Source organism: Amia ocellicauda, chromosome 5 (genome assembly GCF_036373705.1).
Source record: "Amia ocellicauda isolate fAmiCal2 chromosome 5, fAmiCal2.hap1, whole genome shotgun sequence".
Lineage (NCBI taxonomy): Eukaryota > Metazoa > Chordata > Actinopteri > Amiiformes > Amiidae > Amia > Amia ocellicauda.
Genome location: NC_089854.1, coordinates 12,180,927 through 12,193,735, shown reverse-complemented (window position 1 = coordinate 12,193,735; position 12,809 = coordinate 12,180,927). Strand labels below are relative to the sequence as shown.

The 12,809-nt window shown below is 45.8% G+C and overlaps 1 protein-coding gene across 1 annotated transcript in view; it reads left to right on the top strand.

Moving 5' to 3' along the window:
* Positions 1-3,185: 3,185 nt before the first annotated feature.
* The window catches only part of LOC136749474 (sodium/calcium exchanger 2-like), a 30,029-nt gene continuing 20,405 nt past the window's right edge, over positions 3,186-12,809 (top strand). The window contains exon 1 of the mRNA XM_066703821.1: positions 3,186-3,988. The gene's annotated coding sequence lies outside the window, so the exon portion shown is untranslated. The remainder of the gene's footprint in view (positions 3,989-12,809) is intronic.

Genomic DNA, 12,809 nt, shown 5'->3' with positions numbered 1-12,809 from the left:
GAACCCATACTGATGTACACACTCTCTCACACACACACATACACATGTACACTGACACAATTATACACGTACGCATCGACTCCTACGTACATTGACACACTGATACAACCTGATGCACACGCTGACACACGCACTGAAGCTGATTCACACTTGACCCTCTGATGCAACAGTGAGAAACACAGACACACGGACACTGGTATCGGTCACATTCGCACACTGACACTCCTCCATCAAATCTTGGAATCCTTCATTTTTTATCAAGTTTATGAATATTAATAAATGTTCTACTGACACACTCATGCCTGTTTCAAATGTAATCTCTAATATTTAAGACCTCGACAGTGTTCTGATCTCTGCTTTACTGGGTTTGCAGGTGGAGATGAGGATTTCATATCTGTATGCATGAAGTTAGCATGAAATAATCAGCGGATTCTATTCTGGATTTTGGGTTGGGGGGGGGAGGTTGAAGGAGGTGGTGGAATAGTTGACCCTGCCTATTATGAGAAGTCTAATGTAATGGTCTATTCTTGCCATTAGAGGGCAGCAAGGCTCCAGAGAAACCAATCTCAGAAAAGCAGTGAATTACTATGTTTATTGTTTTGGTGCTTTTTGTAGACCCTGCAGTTCAAAGGCAAATGTGTATGACTCACTGGGTACCACAGCAGCTCCTGAATACGAGAGCTGAGCTGTGGCATAGTACTGGATTATCTGTAAGAAGGAAGGAAGGAAAATAAACCAGAAGGGAGAAGAGGTGAGTGTTTGTCTGCTCTTTGTTCAGTAGAATTAAGGTCTGGGGTAGAGTAGTGGTGTTTAAAGGGCATTTTTGCACTGCGTGGCACTAGACCATACTTCACTGCCCGTATGGCTCAGCAGTGTGGTGGTTGTACCCCGGGGATGTTTGCTGTTGTATACAAAGTCGTTTTGTGTAGAAACTCTGGTTACTGTAGTGAAACAGTAGAAGCAAAAATTTAATTACATTTAAAATGTGTGTGGGGGGGGAGCAGAAGCCCCATAGACTAATCGTACAGACTAACTGATTTAGAAAAGAGCTCCTACAATATTTACCGATTTTAATTAGGAATGGTGTCTCTGGCATGGTCCTAGCGTTGTCAGCAGCATCCGTTTGGCCGGTGGCAGGGCTGGTGTGCGAGCGCGGGGAGGGTCTGGCACAGCTGCAGGCAGCGACGGCGCCGGTGTGATCTGCTCCTCTCAGCTGAGCTTGCAGAACGATCATTGTCTTGGCTGAATTAGTCACAGCGGGCGGGTTGAACAGGATGCAGCTGCTGAAACGGGCAAAGAGCGCAAATGAATGGGTTTCACAAGTGACATGATTCATGCGATTTGTCACCTGCCTGGATTGTGTATTTTTAATGAATACCAGTTCTACATAATTTGGGTTGCCTGCATGAAAATGCCAATTTTACAACAGTTGCCTAGGCCACATAATTTGCATAACCTACATGAATTTGTGTAACCTAGGCAACTTATTTAATCTGTGCACCTCACTTCATTTTATGCAGTGATGAACTTCAGGACCTTGCAAGGGCCATCAACAACACGGGTTATTAATTCAAAAAGTCCCTATTAACTGGCACAGTGCTGTACACTCCAGGCACAGCCCCCCTCCCCTCCTCAGTGACGCACAGAACCAGAACTACAGCCGACGGAACCATTGCTTCTGCTCCTCCCTGAACTCAACCAACCCTCCCTGGTCTTATTCCCAGTCATAACTGGTGGGAAATTCTGCCCTAGTCCCACTCCCAACCCTAGGCATAGTTAAAGGTCAGAGTTCACCAGGACTCCCCCCCCCCCCCCCCCCAGTGCTGCACTGGACACTCCCTAAGAAGTCGTCCTCGGCCATTGAACTGTACACGGAGGGAGCAGTTACTTGCGATCGCCACTTGAGGGCAGTCTCTCAGCAGGGCTGTTCTGAATTTGTTACTTTGCAGTGTGAGGTGTAGACCGGCCCCAGCGCCTAGTCACTTTACCCTCAGCTGGAAAACCTTCAATCAGATGGCAAATTTATACTTCTTTAATTTAAAAAAAAAAGAGGGCACCGATTTTTATTCGTGGTCTTTTCAGTATAAAATATTTTTGTTCTCCCATTTCTGTTAATCTCTAGCTATCTGTCGGTTTCGTTCTCCCGTTTCTCTCGCTTTCTCTGAGCTTCTCTCTCTGTCTCTCTCAGACCAATTAAAATTACAAATGCCTGTGCTGGTTTGACATAATTAATAATTTTGCCAGAGCAGATTAAATTAAAAACCTCAATGCACATGTTAGTTTCTCATCTCTCTCAATTCATTTCAAGGGGAAGTATTACAAAAGATATAAATCATGGATAGAATCACAAATAAATGTGACTACAGATTTGCACAAGTGTATACAATGAATATAATCTTGTAATTACTGGAACAATCCTAAATGTTTTTAAATTATGGTGGTGCAATTTCCTCTCCCAAGCTGTCCCCCTATAGACAGAGCACACTGGTGCCCCCTCTGTCTGTGGCAGGCAGCTATATAGTGGGCAGCTAGGGGCCTCAATCAATCAGTCAGTCTCTGGCTCAAGCACTGGTGTGAAGCGTGGGAGGGACCTGCTGATTTTATAAAGTGCGTTTCCCTTTTTAGAGACTACTTTGTGGGCTTCCCTCTTCCTCTGTCTCTCTTGGACTCTCTCCACACGCTGTCTTTTGTCAGTGCAGTAGTAATGACTGTAACCCTGTATTCTCTCTCCTTTTACACACCGGACCTCAGGGACCCATAGTTTACTGCTGTTGTCTTTATTACCTCCCCCCCCCCCCTTGGTCTGTCTGTCTTCTCTCTCGTCATCTACCTGGGCAGGGGATGACAGCCAGGGCTCTTAGTGAAATGAAAAGGAGTTTTGATTTATTTATTTTGTAATTGGCACTGTTATATACACTGTATTGCAACACACCACAGATATACTCTACTGTAGTGTGTTGCACTATACTATATTGCTCTACACTATTTTGTATTCTACAGAGCGGGAGGAGATGAAGGGGGGACAGAGTGCGGTGGCTCAGGACAGTGTTGTCAGGTTGTGTGCCACCGGAGTGAAATGTCACTCAACTGACCGCCTGCCTTGTAACCATGGTAAACTGGACTGAAAGGTCACGGCAGTGGTGGTGAAAGAGTGGGAGGGGTAGGGAGAGAGAGAAAAGGAGAGCAGTGCACCTCCAGGCTTCCATTAGTCATTCATATAAGTTTTTATGTATTCATTAGTTTCTTCAGCTCGCTCTCTCCTACCTTCTATGAAGCTGAAACACAGAAAGAAAGGGGGGGATGACAAACCAAGAGGGAGCGAGCAAATTGTCACTCCTTGTGTGAATAATTCAGACAAGGAGAGTGTGAAACTCACTGACACGCACACCACCACACTGATCTATACTCGCAATACTACACATGCACACTCGCAGAGCTGCACACACACACTCCTGTGTCTCTCTCTCACTCTCTCTCTCTCTCTCACACACACTCTTTTAGACTCATATACACACTGTTACCTACTCCTAACACACACAATGAAATGCTGGCACCCAATTAATAGTTCCCCGGCTTCCTTCTCTCCATGGCGGCGCAATTATGCCGCTATGCTCGCTCCCTCCCTCCTGATAGGCTGTGTGTGTGAGAGAGAGGGAGTGAGTGAGTGGCTGTGTGTGTGTGTGTGTGTGAGAGAGTGAGTGAGTGGCTGTGTGTGTGTGTGTGTGAGAGAGAGAGAGAGAGTGAGTGAGTGAGTGGCTGTGTGTGTGTGTGTGTGTGAGAGAGAGAGAGAGAGAGTGGCTGTGTGTGTGTGTGAGAGAGAGAGAGAGAGAGAGAGAGTGGCTCTGTGTGTGTGTGGCTGGCAGATACGCTTACCGGAGCGCACAGAGAGGGAGATTTCTCCAGCGCTGCTTCCTCGCATCTCTGCCCACTATGCGCGTCTGTGAAGGCTGTGCCGAAAGGGACGACACCGAATAGCAACGCAAACGAGGTGAATACGGCGTTTTAAACTAGAATAAAGCAATGGCATTTATATTGCATTACATTATTCCTATTATTATTGCAATGCAATTAAAAGCACGGAGAGGTAACCTAACAAGCGGACAAGCCAAAGTAACGGCATGTCTGGACCGCCGTCACCAGTGGACACCCGAATAACAGAACTTAATATTACGGAGAGAAGTGGACGGGGGAGGAGAGGCGCACAGCTGCGGGCTGGCGCTGATGCTTAGTGGCTCAGTACATATTAATCACAATGTCGCGCTGCTGTCACGGCTGTCTGCCTCTGTGTCGAGGCGGCTGCCGGGCTGTCGTGCGATGACCGGTGCATGGCTTTATATAGTTGGGGTCGAGGTTATTTTACGTTCATTTTAAGCATGTAGGGTGTGTGAATATTGAGCTTATGCAGTGATAAGGGTGTTTACTTACTTGTGAGGGTAAACGGTGGTAGTAGTAGTATCCTTGTAGTAACGGAGGCGGGGGTCCCGTGTGTTTCGTTGGTTTTTTGAGGAGTCCGGGGCTCGTGTGGCGCCGCTGATTGACGTTGTTGTTGTTGTTGTACAGCACACAAACAAATGCGCTGCCTCGAAAAAGACTTCCGTGGAGTGTGAGTGTGCGAGAGAGAGAGAGACAGCGAGAGAGTGAGTGAGATGTGTGTGAGAGAGAGTGAGAGTGTGAGGGACTGTGTGTGAGAGAGATTGTGTGTGTGAGAGAGATTGTGTGTGCGTGTGTGAGAGAGATTGTGTGTGTGCGTGTGTGAGAGAGATTGTGTGTGTGTGCGTGTGTGAGAGAGATTGTGTGTGTGTGTGAGAGTGAGAGATTGTGTGAGAGTGAGAGATTGTGTGTGTGCGTGTGTGTGTATGCGTGTGAGAGAGAGATTGTGTGTGTGTGTGAGAGAGAGATTGTGTGTGTGTGTGAGAGAGAGATTGTGTGTGTGCGTGTGTGTGTGCGTGTGTGAGAGAGATTGTGTGTGTGTGCGTGTGTGTGTGTGCGTGTGAGAGAGAGATTGTGTGTGTGTGTGTGTGTGTATGCGTGTGAGAGAGAGATTGTGTGTGTGTGTGAGAGAGAGATTGTGTGTGTGTGTGAGAGAGAGATTGTGTGTGTGCGTGTGTGTGTGCGTGTGTGAGAGAGATTGTGTGTGTGTGCGTGTGTGTGTGTGCGTGTGAGAGAGAGATTGTGTGTGTGTGTGTGTGTGAGAGAGTGAGAGATTGTGAGAGTGAGAGATTGTGTGTGTGTGTGTGTGCGTGTGTCTATGTGCGTGTGTGTGCGGGGCGCTGCGGGGCTGGGGCTCAGTGAGCAGAGGGGAAGCACGGTTTTCCCGACTGCAGCGTCACTTTACTGATGTCTCAGCAAGAAACGCCGGGAAAATAATAATCTGCCAGAATGGCGCAGCGAGTGGGAGATGAAACGGGCAGGCTGGCGGCTCAGACGGTGGGATTCTCCTAGTTCGCTGGAATTAAACACACAGACAATTCCCCTGTCTCCCACACACACTCACACACACTGCCCTCTCCACAAAACGCTCACACTATCCATGCACTCCCATGCAATGCCCCTTCTCAGCAACACACTCACAATATCCGCACAGACTGCACCCACTCGCACACATTAATTACTAATTCCAACTTCCACAACACACACTTTCACACACAAACTCCACATACACTCTCTCTCTCTCTCTCACGTGCACACACAGATTTATTCATCCCTTTTTATGAATCCCTGTTCTCTCTGCCTGGGCTTCGCTCTTCACTTTTCCTCACTTGCACACACAGTCGAGCACACCCAATACAGCTGATCTTGCACCTTCCGCGTTTGACGCAGAACCCCGGCCGACAGGACATTCACAAGCGCTTCATCTTCTGTAAATTAATAACGCGCCCTGTGCCTGTCCTGCCCGGGCATTAACTGACAGATGAGTGAAATTTGATCCCGTCTGTTTTATTAATACTATTAATAAGGTTTTCTTCATTTAGAACCTGCATTATAGATGGATGGGTGTGTGTGTGTATATATGGGAAATAGAGAAAGATATCTGGTGAAATGGAATATGAACGCTTTGATTTGATTTCTGTTAATGCCATATTGTTGTAATATCACAAACACTGTAGGCCTATATATCAATGGACACAGATAGGATCAGAGCCCTGAAATAATAATATATAGTGCTCTTCATTTAAGTCCTAGACACACATACATAGAGATTTCTGATTATTATTATTTTGCATCTTTGTGTGTGTTTTTGTGCAACTCAGCGGAAACCTTGAGTAGATGAACACACGCGGGTGGTCGGTCGGCCGGTTCAATGTTGCGGTTTTTACTTAAGAGAAAACCTTGTAGACGTCGTCATTATACGCACTACTTCCCAGTTTGTTTCACTCCTGCAATCTATTATACTCCAAAATACTATATTACTCTTAAATTATACTATTCTGTATTATACTATACTACAATACACCAGATTACATTTTACGTAAATCTATACTATTCTGTACTATACTGTATTACGCAATGCTATATAGTATTGCATAGAATATAGCGCCATGTTAATAAGGACAATGAAAGTGCGTATAATGGGACATTAAGCGCATCCCCAGCCACAGCGTAACATGGCACACAAGTCCCACTGACCGCTGTGTTATTATGATTATGATGATGATTATGTATTTATAAATGTATTTGTATTTGAGGAACAAAACAATACTCTACTTTGTAATACTATTTCAATGGTGTGATTGAAGAAGGGGTTGTGAATGATACAATTAGCAGTTTCATTACAGGCTGTGGGCTCCTCATGCAGCACACTATGGTGGAGTCTTTGTTAAGAGTTTTGTATTTCTTTCCCTATTGCTCTTCCTCCCTCTCCCAGTTTTCTCTCTCGTTCTCTCCTTTGATGTGCAGTGAAAAAGGGCTTTCCTCAAATGGGATTTACTCTGTCTGGGTTTCCTCTGCCTCCATCCATTTCTCTCTCTGGATCCTTCGGTCTCCCTTCATTTTTTCCTTTCCACTTTTTTTTTTTTAAATAACCTCTCCCCCCCCTCTCCCAGTCCATCCATCCCTTACATTTCCATCCCCTCTCCTGTATCCCATCTCTCTAACACTATCTCTATCTCTCTACCTCTCACTCCCTCTTCTCTCTCTCCTTCTTATTCTCCCCCCTCCCTCTTAGTCTCTATCTTTAACACTACTCTGACGGGCAGAGAGAGACGGTGCTTACAGTGTAATTCCATTTACAGCTATCGATTTGCCGAAGTCTTTGTGTGGGACACTGTGGGTCTCTATGTGCCTGTGTCTTTCTCTGTGCGTCACACAGCACACCACTACACCACAGGGTGTAACACAGTGTATTCCAGGAATATAACGGTCAGCATTGCCCCTCTGTGTCCTGAACACTTTCCATGATATTCAGTCAACATCCAATTGGGGCCCTGTGGAGCACCCCACCCCATGGCCTCACCCCTCATCTCTCCATCTCACCTACACGGGCTCTCTGCTGGTCTCTGTTGTTAGCTTGGTGTCCCAGTGCATCCCAGAGCTGTTCTTTCTATAGGATTGAGGTCAGGACTCTTAGCAGGGTCCTCAGAGGTTTACTGCACTGATTCACACTGCTCTACACTGACTGTATTGCAACACACTATTATATACTGTTGTAAGACTCTCTATTTAGTTCCTTCTTTCTCCCTCCTGCTTTCCTCTTCCCAGTCTCATTTTTTTACCTCCCCCTCCATCTCTTCTTTCCCTTGCTCCACCACAGAGCAGACAGTGAATGCCATTTACAGTGAGGTGTAACTGTGCCACCAATTATAGCTTTAAATTTGAAAGGTTTGTTCCTGGAGTTATTAGTTTAACCTAAGATTTGCATTTCCACTCGGCTAAGTGATTAAAAACCAATGAACAATAATTTCACCTGAAGTACCCTTTCTTGACACACTGTGGAAAACATGCTGTTCCTGAAGAAGAGACACCATAGCCTAAGGATGAGCTAATGTCGGCAAACACTCACACACAACACCTTTCATGGTAACATTTTTCTTGTACTGAATCCCCATCCTAGCTGATATCGTAGTGAGTTTCCTAGCTGTATCCCCCTGCTACATAGTAGGACCGGAAAGTCAAAAGCAGCTCCTAATGAATAAAACCACATCTAACATGACACAAAGACCACAGGATTTTATTATCATTCAATAATAACAAATAAATAAAATTGTGTTCTAATGGGTTCAATGCCCTGTTATTGTTGGCATCATATGGCATGAGCTGTTTTTGTCTAGGCTGTCATAGGAGGCGCGGTGATGTCATTGCAGTCTTCATTTCCCTGTAAGGTTATGTAACCCTGGAAAAAAAATCCCAGTGGTGTGGTATAAACTGACTGACTGACTGACACACTGTCTGACTGACAGACTGCAATCCTTCATTTAAGAAATAGCCGGATTAGATATGATTCTGGAAGCAGTGAGAGAAAAAGGGGGAGAGGGAGACTGAGAGAGATGAATGCAGCTCCTCTTCACTCTTCGCTCTTCCTGATGGCCTTGTGATTTTATCTGAAGGACCTCGTCTGTCTGTACTCGCATAATTGGATTGGAGCACTCCTCCCACAGATTACTAACAGCCTCCGTGTGTGTTTGTGTGCGTCTATGTATATCTATTATATTAGAATATATATATTACAGGGCTTAAAAAAAAAACTATACATTTGCTTCCAACCGAACAAAACAGTTTTTAGGATCGTTTTAATTAAGTAATAAAACCCAGCGTTTTCACTCCAGAGACCTACCTACCTCAACAGCGTCTCTGCTCTGCTCTTCCGTTACCAAACAAGCATCATTATCACTCGTTCTCTCTCTCTCTCTCTCTCTCTCTCTCTCTCTTGCTCTCTCAGTCTCTCTCCACCTCCCTCCCTCTCTCTTTAGAAACTTGACTCATCTTTGCACAATAGTGGTGTGTTGCTGTGCCTCTCTCTAGAACCTTCTTGTACATTTTTTCCACAAAAAAGAGATGTCGTGTCAATTTGTGTACACCCCCCTGCCCTGCCACCTCCCCAGTACTGCTTTGGCTTACTAATAATTGAAGTGAGCATCTACATCACACCTATGGTCCTTTTCTGAAGACCTTCTGAACACACACATGGATGCACGCACATGCACATACACACACGCAAGCGCCTATACACACTTGCTGTACAAACTCAACACTCAGTGGCCACTTTATTAGGTATACCTGCTCATTAACGCAAATAGCCAAACAACTAATCAGGTGTCTGCAACTCAATATGTAACATGGTCAAGAGGTTTAGTTGTTGTTAGATCAAACATTAGAATGGGGAAGACACATGATCTAAGCGACTTTGACCGTGGTATGATTGCTGGTGCCAGACATGGTGTTTCTGGGATCTCAGAAACCGCTGACCTCCTGGGATTTTCATGCTCTACGGTCTCTGGAGTTTACAGAGAATGGTGTGATTAAAAACATAGAGAGAGGTCAGAGGAGAATGGCCACAAATACTCAAATAACCACTCTTTACAACAGTGGTGTACAGAAGTGCATCTCTGAATGCAAAACGTATCGATGGCAGATGGGCTACAGCAGCAGAATACCATGCTGGGTTCCACTCCTGTCAGCTAAGAACAGGAAGATGAGGCTACAGTGGGCACGTGATCACCTGGACAATTGAAGATTGGAAAAATGTCGCCTGGTCTGATGAATCTCGACTTCTTTTGCGATATACAGAGGTAGGGTCAGAAGTTGGCGTAAACTGCATGGATCCATCCTGCCTTGTGTCAACTGTACAGACTGGTGGTTGTGGTGTAATGGTGTGGGGAATGTTTTCTTAGCGCACACTGGGCCCCTTAATCCCAACTGAGCATCATTTCAGTGCCACAGCGTACCTAAGCATTGTTGCTGACCATGTGCATTCCTTTATGGCCACAGTCTACCCATTTTCAAATGGATACTTCCAGATAATGCTCCATGTCACAAAGCACACATCATCTCAAGCTGGTAACACAAACAGAGTGATTTCAGTTTATTCCAATGGCCGGTATGGTCCCAGATCTCAATCCAGTAGAGCACCTTTGGGATGAGGTAGAATGGGAGGTTCGCAGCATTAATGTGTGGCCACAAAATCTGCAGGAACTGCATGATGCTATCAAGTCAGCATAGACTAAAATCCCTTAGGAATGTTTCCAGCACCTTGTTGAATCCATGCCACGAAGAATGCAGGCTGTTCTAGAAGCAAAAAGGAGTCCTACCAGGCACTAAATAGGTGTAAATTATAAAGTGGCTACTTAGTACATACTGCATTGAAATGACCTTCAGAATTATACACTCAAAAACACACGCACATGCAATGTAAATGCAAGAATTACACACTGACTCACACTTTTTCTCTCTCCCCCGCTGACAGCCACATAGCAGCCAATCCCCTACCCACACGCCTCTCCCATTGACTGGCCTCCAGCCACAGAGCGGCCAGCTGTCCCACCAATTGGCCAGTTCATCTGTCCGCGTGGTCGGGAGCCCGCCTCCGCTGAGATGGAGGGAAAGCATTCCAAGCTCTGCCAACTCAGGGCTTGCGAAGAAAATAGCCAATGAAACGCTGCATGGTATAAATTGGAATGGGCAGCACCATATGGCCAGTCAGTCACTGGGCCGCCCTCAAAACTGAATTGGTAATCCTTAGGTATGTTTTCCCTGGTATACATATCCTCTTCCTATAGAGCTCCCACTCTTGCCCCCCCTAGTGGTTGGATGACCTACCCACAACATTTAGCCCCGCCCACTCCCTCAGCACTTTCATATCTTCTCAAGAATACAAGTTCAAACTGTACCTATAGTGGCTCAGTCCCATCCTCAGCAATACACCACTTCAACATTAAAGCACTTAAAGTTTGCACCAGTATGCTTCTTTCTATTGCTCTCTGCTATTATTCAGACATCTCTGTTGCTCGCTGTCTCTGTCTGTTTCTCTCTTTCTGTCCTCATGTAACCCTGAGTGAATAACCTTGTGTACAGTTTACTCCCTCTCCTCTCTTCTCCAATCCCTCACCCTGCTCTCAATTTCTCGCTCTACCTCTCTTCCTCCCCTCCCTCCTTCACCCTTCCACCTGTCTAACTCTCCACTTCATTCTACTCCATATAAATCAACCCAGACGGAGCACACACTAATACAACTGTCAGTAACTCTAAAGCAGTACAGTACCAGTCCAGTGAGGATCCATCTACCCGTGTCATTATCAACATTATTATAGATCATATCTGGTATTCCAAACAACACATTCTACATTTAAACCTCACTTTGCTTAAGGAGCTTCTGTTAATCGCTTAATTATGCAGAACAGAAGCAGGCTGCTGTAGCAGGTCTTTAGCATGGGGGTTGGGGGGGTGGGACCTCTTGGTTTTGCAAGAAGTTCTGGACTGTTGTCATGTGAGTAAATTGTGCTGAAGTGGAGAAATACACAGTGATCTAATCCAGATTTGTGTGTCTGTGAAAGGAGGCATTCTCAGAGGGCAGACTATGTTGTGTGTGCTGTTTTATTAACAGGGTTGTGTGTTTTTATTTCAACTAGCTGTATTATGCTGTACTGTTCTATAGTGCTTTATCCTATACTATACTATACTACATTATACTATATAATAATGCACAGTACTATACTATACTATACTATCATTTCTCCTCTAATGCACCATGTTTCACTGCCAGCTCTGTGAATGGGTGTGTTGTCTGGTTGTGTTGGGTTTTGTTGTATTGTGCAGATTCAATAAAGCTTGATCAGTGCTTCCCAGTACAGCTCATCCACCAAAAAGAGAGAGACGGACAAAGAGAGACGCTGAGGCAGAGAGACAGAGACCCATAACAGCACCGACGCAGAGAGAGAGTCAGGGAGAGAAGCGATTCAGGTTGTGTTTATAAACACAGCCACGGCTACCAGTAACTGCTATTGACACGAGCCCAGTGTGAGCCGCTTTGTTGTTAATTGAATCCTCGGCCCTAGGAGTTGGATATAGCCTTCTGCTCCAGGTCCTCTTGAAAAGGATCAGTGTGAGTACAGCACCGCTCCTGCTGTGCCCGGCGGTGGGTCCGCTGTGCTGTTGCCGTTGTTTGCGTGTTCGTTATTGATATGTCCCGTGTTGTGTGTATAAGTGCGAAATCCGAACTGAATGGCGGTGTAACCTCTCACAGGGCTCTACTCCACGCCTCGGCATGTGGTGAAAAAGTTTGTGTGAGCGGGTGAGCGAGAGTGACTGAATGAGTGAGAGTGTACATGTTTGTGTGTGTGTGAGTGAGTGAGAGTCAGCATGTGTGCATGTAAAATGTGTGTCTGAACAAGTCAGTGTTTGTGTGCAGGGTCAGACACAACGGGCACCCTATCCACCCCAGGGAGCTGGTGATGTAATCCCCCTCTCTGCCCCCTCTCTTTACACACTGTAATTGACTCTCAGTTCCCCAAGCCTCAGCAATTAAACCAAATGGAGCTTAATACCCCAGGTAACAGTGTCCGCTGTCCTGCCCTGCCCCGCCACTGCTGTCGCGTGCGAGGTATAAGTGCGCTACAATGAAGAGCCTCTGAATTAGTAATGGCTTCCTTTTCAGTCCTGGAAAGAGTCGAGTAAATAAATATATAAGTGAAAGTTCGCCCCCATGAGAGACAGAGTAGTTAAATGGCCTCTTAGCTCTGGGGCTGCAAGAGCTGGCAGGAAAATACCACCGTCACAACCAGAACCAGACTTGCTCTCGGACCCTGACTCGGAGGCAGAGTCATACTCGGGATGATAGTCAGAACCATGGTCAGGTCTAGAGTCAAACTTGGAATCGT